Below are 8,963 nucleotides of genomic sequence, written 5' to 3' on the forward strand. Positions count from 1 at the left end.
TCAAAACTTGAAAATTCGATGTGGCAAAGTATCGCAGCTACCGTCATTGTCACTTTCGCTTTCATCTTCTTCCTCAGAACTCGATGGTACTTCAATGACCTTGTGTTTCTTGCCTTTCTGACTACTGGTACTTCCAGATCCTGTTCCAGATGGCATCTTCGACATTTCTTTCTGTGCAGCTATGTCTTCAGACGTATATGCCTTCCCTGCTGCTACTTTGGGGCCACTTTTTGACGTGTTGTTGCTGGTGGAGACATGTGCTCCTTCAACATGTTTGCCACAACTTCTCCCAAGGCCTCTTGGACTGTCTCAGTTGGATTGTTGTTTGCATCAGGGAGACGCTTAAGCACCTGCTGCTCATCCTGAGGTACTAGACCGCAAGCCTTGAATCCAGCTGCAAGGTTTTCCTTTTTCTCCTCCATCTGGTTACACAGTCATTTTAAAAGCGATGGAAACACTGTCTTTGGTATGCTGCCCCTCACTCTGCTCTCCTTTCTCCAGTCCTCCAGTATCATTCTCCACATCTTCTTTACTGGCCCAAATACGGCAACATCCAGTGGTTGAAGTAGATGGGTTGCATTGGGTACGAAACTGATAAACTTGATATCATTTTCTTCACAATCAGCTATCACCTGTGTACTGAAATGTGATGCCAAATTATCCCCAATAAGCACTTTCTTCCCAGGCTTCTCCTTTACATGGTCCAGAAACAACTTGAATCACTCCTCAAACGTAGTGGAATCAAACCAACCACTAACTGAGTGATTGTATAATGCACCAGGTGGGCCACCTTCGTCCAACCAGCATAGAGATTCCTTGATTGATGCACGACCATCGGAGGGAGATACTCTCCCACTGCATTTCCGCAAAACATCATGCTCACGGCTTGCTTGGAGTGTGATGTCTTTCCACTCTTCGAAGTCCTCTTCTCACAATGCACTGTTTAGCCCCTGGATTGTCTGTTACATTGGTTTCGTCATAATTGTACACGTTTTGGGGCTCTACCCCATTCAGTTCCTCATAAATGTTTTTGAAATATTCTTTCACGATAGTTGAACTAATTTCAGCAAGGCTTAGCTTCACATTGTCAGCAAGTCGTTGTGTAAGATGTTGACGTTCTTTAAAATTTTTTAGCCAGTCCCAACCAGGCAGGTTTTCCCGGAAGATTTTTATGGTTTTACCTTGTCGATTAACATCTTGTACAAGGTAACGAATGTCAGAAGACGATAATAGAAATTTCCAATCAGTTAGGTGGTTGATGACTTTTACGAGTGCTGTCTCTTCAGCAGCCAATAACACTGATTGTCCACCTGGTTTTCCTGCATGTTTCACTGTTGGACGTGTCTTGTTCCAAACCGTTCCATATGGTATTTTGAACTGCTTCGATGCAGCATGAATGGTCAATCGTCCATTCTGCACCTGCCGCACAGCATTTTCTAGGTCTACTTGAGTATATGCAGTTTGATACCCCCTCGACCCAGCTTTCCGTTTGTAGACTCATGGCATAATTGTTACAGTAAAGTATCAAACTTAATCAGTATCTACAAAGACAACACAAAATATATACAAATTTACTATCATGAAAACACAACTATACAGAATCTTGGACACCATTGTTCAATTTTGACGTTCAGTGTGACTTTGATAACCAATGTCAAAGTCACACTGACTGTCAAAAGTCACCCCGATTAACGGTATTCCAAATATTGCTAAAGCTACAAACATATTTTATAATTAATATGTACAATTACAGTATAAGCACATAAACTATCTAAACGAAGGCTGTAGCTATATTGGCGAAAATGAGGCACTTGACTTCCACAGAAAAATTTTAATGTGCATGATTATGTCTGTTCAACCTTGTGACATTTGACAAATATATACTGGTTATAACCAAGTGGTTTTTGGAATATCAGCCAAAATTTCCTCTAGTTTGGTTGCTTCTGGGCTTTGTACAAGGATATTTTTCAAAAATTCGACATCACATTACTAAATGTTAATAAAAAAAATTTTGGAAAAAATGCAAACTATTTAATTGCTGCTCTCGATCCTGACTACGGCCTAGATCACATCACAAAACTGAATAATCTAATGACTAATAATGTAATGCCTACCCATTATTGCAGATTATAACATAGAGCATAACTTAGTACTGCAGCACAATATACGTCTACCCTGTGGTGTCATCACTGCACTAAAACCTTTACCTGTTAGTCACTATTGCTAAGTAATATTTTCTGTGCAAAAAGTTATCGCTATATTATTGTTATTGTTTATCTTCAAGCATTAACAAGCTGCTCCAATCAGCAATTCAAACTAGATTAGATATGGATCAATAGCATTGCCAGATAAGAAATTCTGCCCTAATTTGAGAAAAGTTCAAAGCTGTTGAAAACAAAACTTTCATTTTGGAAATTTTTTTAGTCCTGGGCAAAGATCCTTAGCTTAACCCATCCTAACTTTAATCCTAACTCTGGCAAAACCTGATTGTGACAATGGCAATATGTGGGTAAAAATGGCCACTCCGAATTACATTTGCTGTTTTGTCAGCAAAATTGATACTGCTTGCTACAGCAAAGTTTTTAACAAGACCAAAGATGTTAAATGGTGTATGATTACTGGTGCTACCTAGTGCCTACTCTTGCAACAGATACCATTTTAAAAGCTTTGGTTTTATAGGAGCTGTTCTGCAACAGCAACACTTTACATTTAGGCTACAGTTTAGTAACTTCAGAGAATGAAATAAAATGGTGAAAATTGAACTTGACAGTGTTGCCAGACGCAAAGCGTTACCCCTCTAATTTTTTCTCTTCGCGGCACGATATCCGGCCGTGTTATATCGTAGGCCACGGTGTATCTTAATTTAATGTATTAGGTATTGCTTGGTTCACTTATATAAAATCTAGCTGTATTCTAAGTAGAAGTGTTTTCGTGTTCAAAATGCGTGGCAATTTTTGTTGCGTTTTCGCAACGTTTGTCATCACAGATGCGCTGAACGTTGCGTTTTCGCAACGTTTGTCATACCGTGAGCTTTCGATGTGCGACCGCTTTGCATTTTATTATGGATTGATTGCTGTTGATAATGAAATATGCTAATCTGTAAATAAAGTTTTCTTTACAAACTATAATCTGACCCAACGCAATCCATCTGCTATCTGTCTTTGAGTGTTTTATAACATATTACATTAGTTTCGTACATAATTACAGTATAGCGAAAACCTCATGCAAAAATATTTAACCGCTATCCAAGTTAGAATTCATTTGTCAATTAAGAATTATAAATTAATTATTAAAATTCTACAATGTGCTTCAAAGATCTGTTGAAGGTTTTCAAGTAATACTCCACAAGCCCGACTTATTTTCCATATCATAACAATTTTTCAGTGTTACAGGAAATCTTTTGTGCTAACTGTTGGCCTTATTTAGTGATTGTTGTCGAAAGCAAATTACATTGTTGTTCTACTTTTCTAACTCTAGTTTTCCCACATGTGTGGTTAATTATTTTTGTCTCCATTGTTAGGAAAAAGAGATTGGATGAAGAGTTGGAAGAACTTGAAAGATTCTCTGACAAAGAAAGTTCTGAAGAAGAAAATGATGATAACATCAATGTCGTTCAAACGTCTGAAGAAATTAGAGTGTTTATCGCTCCACCGGATAATGGAAATATCACTGATGAAGATTCAGGTGACGAAGGAAATGTGCAGCTGGGCCATTTACCGCGTGATCAGCTTACGGCTGAAGCTATAGTGGCAAGGCCCCGCCCCTTCAGTCTCACAATACAGGATAAATATTCGAGGCAAGAAATGGTACTTTTCAATCCTCTCCTACATGTTAAATGTATGTGTGAACAACGCTTGGCTGTTGCAAGTGAAGGTGGTTACAGCCAAGACATGCTGAACTTTACCAGATCACTGGTACAAATCTGGCTTAAAAAATATGGAGTCCCTCTGCAAAAAACCGGAAGACAACGGTCGCTAACAAATGCGATCAATGCAGAGATGCGGTTTGATTAAATTGCTCATGATATCGTTTCAAGTGAACCCAAAAGCTGCTGAAGATGCAGACAATGCCAGAGCCAAACAGTATACGTCTGCAAGAAATGCGATGTTCCTTTACATTTGAAATGCTCTCAACATTATCACTAACAGCGAATACGTTTTTATGAGTGAGTACATAATAATGTAACCGTTTTTCCAGCAATAAATCTTGCAAACTGCCAAGCTGACTTAGTGTACTAAATATTACAATATTTCAGAAAAAACACTGCAGACAGATCATAAACTGATATGCATACAACTAAACGGATGAAGATAATAGCTAGGAAGATTAAGAGATTAGACAGACATAGCCTACACATAAGTTTTAAGTCTGTGCGAATCAATTGCGACAACAGCAATAGCATGCGTGGTGACAAACGTTGCGTTTTCGCAACATCCACTGCCGGCGAGGTGACAAACGATGCGTTTTCGCAACGTTCGATTTTTGCAAATATTTCAATAAATCAACAAAAGTTAAAATTTTTTTTGGCAATTATCATCCCTTTACACACTATTAAAGATGATATGTGACTTTCACAAATTTTTAAGCATCTTTATTTTTCATGTCTTATATGGGTTAATAAGCTGAACTATCGTAAGTAAAAATTTATCAAAATTGCGTTTTTGATTGATTTGGAATCTTTATAGACAACAGTTTATTTTGTGAAAGAATCGCAACTCCATCTATCTTAGTTTTGATGATACAGAACGATGAACTATATAGAGTTACGATAGTTCAGCTTATTAGCGACGATTTACATACCATAAACAGCCTAGGGAGAATATGAAATCTTTCCTCTTTATTCATCGGCTTCGCACAGCCTGGTTGTTCTTTGGAATAAAACAAGAACTTGTCAACTGGATCCTCGTCTTTTCTTACGTAATCGAAAATCTTTTTCTATGAACGTAAATACATTACAATTGTCTGAAGTAAATACAAAGTTGACTGCTTTTTTCAACTAATGACCTTATCAACTACTTGGAAATATAACTGTTCAGAGTTATCAACATCAACGCGGTGCAGAAGAAGATTATGTTGAAATTGATAAAAACCTCTTCAATGTTTTTCAAAGAAATAAACATTTCTGACAGAGAATCGAACCCATGTCATTCGTAACCGTGACGAATAGGCTCAAGTGCTTACTTTCACATAGAACCATAAATTGACGTAACTTAGCAACAACACAGCAATTAATTGGGAATTGTTGCTTTTGGTGGGATGGTTCAAAATGAGTTTAGTAGAAACAAAATCATTGTTGTAGAAACAAAAAACAAGTAAAACGCAATGTAGAGCAGCTGGTAGAATCAATAAAGCGAAAGACAGATATATACCTATCGATGACCACACTAAAGAGTAAAGACTATGACAAGTTTCTCGTCCGAAGCTTTATGTCTGATGCCAACCGGGTGTGCTCTACACGACGAAACAAAGCGCTTTACCGTACCTTGAGTAACCTCTAAAAAAATCAGAACATTAAGGTATGCAAGTTTGATAAAGATAAAGGCACAGCAATCCTGAACACTGAAGATTATTTAAAAAAACTGGACAAAATTATTAATGACAATACAAAATTTATTAAAATTGACGACAATAAAAAAGTGCACCCAATTATTTCTAAAGAGAGATCAATTCAATACTACATTTGAAAGTATTTAAAAGAATTTAATCAAGACGTGGTAAAATCGGTACCCGGTCATTTGGTAGACAGTCATTTGGTCGACAGACATTTGGTCGACAGGACCTTAGGTCGACAGGACGTTAGGTCGACAGACATTTGGTCGACTAGACATGTGGTCGACAGGACATTTGGTCGACAGACATTTGGTAGACAGGACGTTAGGTCGACAGCACATTTGGTCGACTGGACATTTGGTCGACAGAACGATTCATTTTAGGGTTAGGGTTAACTAACCCTAACTTTAACCTTAACTTTAACTCTAACCCTAACCCTAACCCAAATGTCATGTCGACCAAATGTCCTGTCGACTAAATGTCTTGTCAACCAAATGTCCTGTCGACCAAACGTCCTGTCGACCAAATGTCTATCGACCGGTAAAATCCCTTATTCCAACCAGAAGCTGTCCTGGCAAATTATATGGATTAATAAAAGTGCACAAGCCAGGCAATCCCGCGAGACCAGTCGTTTCCATGATTGGCACTCCGGAATACAAACTGGCTAAATTTTTAGACAAAATTATAAAACCGTACATACCTAATCACTACATGCTCAATTCAACTGATCAATTTATGGAAAAGTTAAAAGATTTTAAGTGTCCACCCAATAGTCGCATGGTGAGTTTTGATGTTGTGTCTCTGTTTACTAAAGTGCCTCTGAAAGAAACTATTACTATAATTGCTGACCATATTTTTAGTGAAAATCAACTTAATCGACCACCCATTGCGAAAAAATGCTTCATAAAATTATTACATTTAGCCACAGAAGGTATGTTCCTGTACAACAATAGTTTGTTTCAACAGATAGATGGCGTCACCATGGGCTCCCCATTGGGCCCAACACTGGCATACTTTTTCTTGGCACACATCGAAACCAAAATATTTGAATGTTATCGTGGTTTTTATCCCAAACTGTATTTACGTTATGTCGATGACATTGACGCCATTTTTGATGATGATTAATCGTGCTCAAAAATTTTAAACTTTTTAAATTCACTACATAAAAATATCGAATTTACACTTGTAAAATCCAATGGTACCATCGCGTTTTTAGATGTTGAAATTGAAATTAAACAATTCTTTTGATACCTGGATTAGGCGAAAACCTACCAACACTGGCTTGCTTTTAAATTATAACGCTCTATGCCCTAGCAAATGCAAATCTGGTTTAATCTTGTGTCTGTTATCTCGTGCTGGTTTGGTGGTGTGTTCTGATGATCAGTTGTTTCAAAAAGAAATCAAAAAATTGAAAAACTTGTTTTATTTAAATGGATATCCTTCTAATTTTGTCAATAAAGTCTTAAACACCTTCATGGTTGATGAGCAAAAAACACGCCTGAAGAAGTAGATTTTAGTTATTTTATTAGTATACCCTTTCTAGGAAAAGATTCAACAAGTTTTGCAAAAAAAAAACTAGCTAAACTTATAAAAAAGAAATTTCCATGTGGCATTTATCCTGTGTATCAAACATTTAAAGTGCACCAATATTTTCAACTGAAATCGCCTACCCCCTTTGCTCTTTCTTCAAATGTTGTGTGTAAATTTAGTTGTTTGCGTGAAGCAAACCAGATATACATTGGTATGTCAACCAGACATTTGTTGACAAGGGCCGGGGAGCATTTAAACACAAATTTAACAACTAAAAGTGCAATTAAAGAGCACATCGCCTCTTGTGAAACGTGCACTGACAATGTATCGATCGACCAATTTAAAATCATCTCTCGAGGCAGATCTGATTTTCAGACTAAGATCATGGAAGCCTTTTAACAATCCATCTCTCAACCGGCAGTTATTCGCCTGTGGCTCATCGTTCCTTTTGTGTGTGTTCTAATTGTTTGTACAATGCCTGTAGTTTACAGTTCATGTGATCTGTTTCCCACCGCATAATTTACTCGTAATCATTCTTGTATCATTGTTCAGTTTGTGCTTTTCAGTCCAGAGTGTCGTTACAGTTGCAGTGCAAAGTCAAATTTATCTGATGATTTTTCATTTTATGTATATTGCAGATTTAATTCCTGATGAGGACACACGTACGTGTCGAAAACGTTTGAATTTATTTTAATTATGTTACATTTTTGTGTGTAAAAAAGTATGTTAAATCCTCTAAGGTTACTCTGTTTTATTTCTCTATGGTTAAACAAAAAAAGTAGAAAAGAAATCTTGTATTACAATAATTTAACTCGAAATGAAAAAAAAAAATCAAAATGAAATGGGAATAAAGCATTTTGCTTTGAAACAATTTTTCGAAATGATTTTGCGTATGATTGTTTATCCAGTTATCCGAATAGTTCAACACAAACTGTGACAAAACATGACGTATATCAATAGTCAGTCAAGCTGACATACGTCAAAGCCTGGGTATGTCAGCTTGACTGACCCCGTTGTTTGTTGTTTACATTTAAATGCTTCGCCGAATGCTTAATATTTTCGTCCCCTGTTTCCTCCCTAACGTTTGTCACTTAATTACTTTTATAATGCATGACCTAATTACCTTCATAATTTGCATAAAAATTGTTCATTATTACTGCTCGTAGACTAATTTCGCAGACTGATTTTTTTCTTGACAACCACATAACATTTTTAGTCATTTTCTAAAGTGAACTACTATAAATTTTACTGTACTATGCTGTTGATAAAGTTGTACTAAAGAAGGTTCAATACCCGAAATCGCGATATGCAACAAAAGAATTTCAAATTGGACTTTGTCATACTTTTTTGAACATTGAATTTCCAGGCAATGTATCTTTTCTCATTTTTTTTTCTGTTTGAATTAACATGTACTCTAAAAGGTCGTCGTTAATATTATAGTATTCACATTTTTCTCAAATTTATTGATGCTTTTGTATCTGCTTTACGCGGATCCCCGATTAACTATGCGTTGATACGGGTTTAAAGTAATCGCCCCTTTTTTTAATAATTAAAAAGAACATGGCGCTTCTGTTTCAAATCAATGCAAATATTAATTCATCTATTTCATCTAATCAATAACCATTCCGGCAAAATTTCATGCAGGATGCGATGTTTGCGTCTGCAAAACGTTTGTTTGATTCAAAACGGACAATGATCGCTCTACAAACGCTGAAGGAAGGTGGAATTTCTGGTACGGTAATTAAAATGTCTACAGGAGTTGCTTTTGTTACGAAATCACTAAAGTTCAAATTATTTTTTGTTAAATAAAAACAGAACATCATGTTTTGTGAATTCAAACGTACGCTTTGACTTGTTTAGCATGAAACGTGGATGTAACGTTG

At 36.6% G+C, this 8,963-nt stretch overlaps 1 pseudogene; it reads right to left on the reverse strand.

Annotated features, from left to right (window-relative positions):
• Window positions 1-874, reverse strand: LOC145767511 (uncharacterized; annotated as a pseudogene).
• Window positions 875-8,963: the final 8,089 nt, after the last annotated feature.

Source organism: Aplidium turbinatum, chromosome 1 (genome assembly GCF_918807975.1).
Source record: "Aplidium turbinatum chromosome 1, kaAplTurb1.1, whole genome shotgun sequence".
NCBI classification, from domain to species: Eukaryota; Metazoa; Chordata; class Ascidiacea; order Aplousobranchia; family Polyclinidae; genus Aplidium; species Aplidium turbinatum.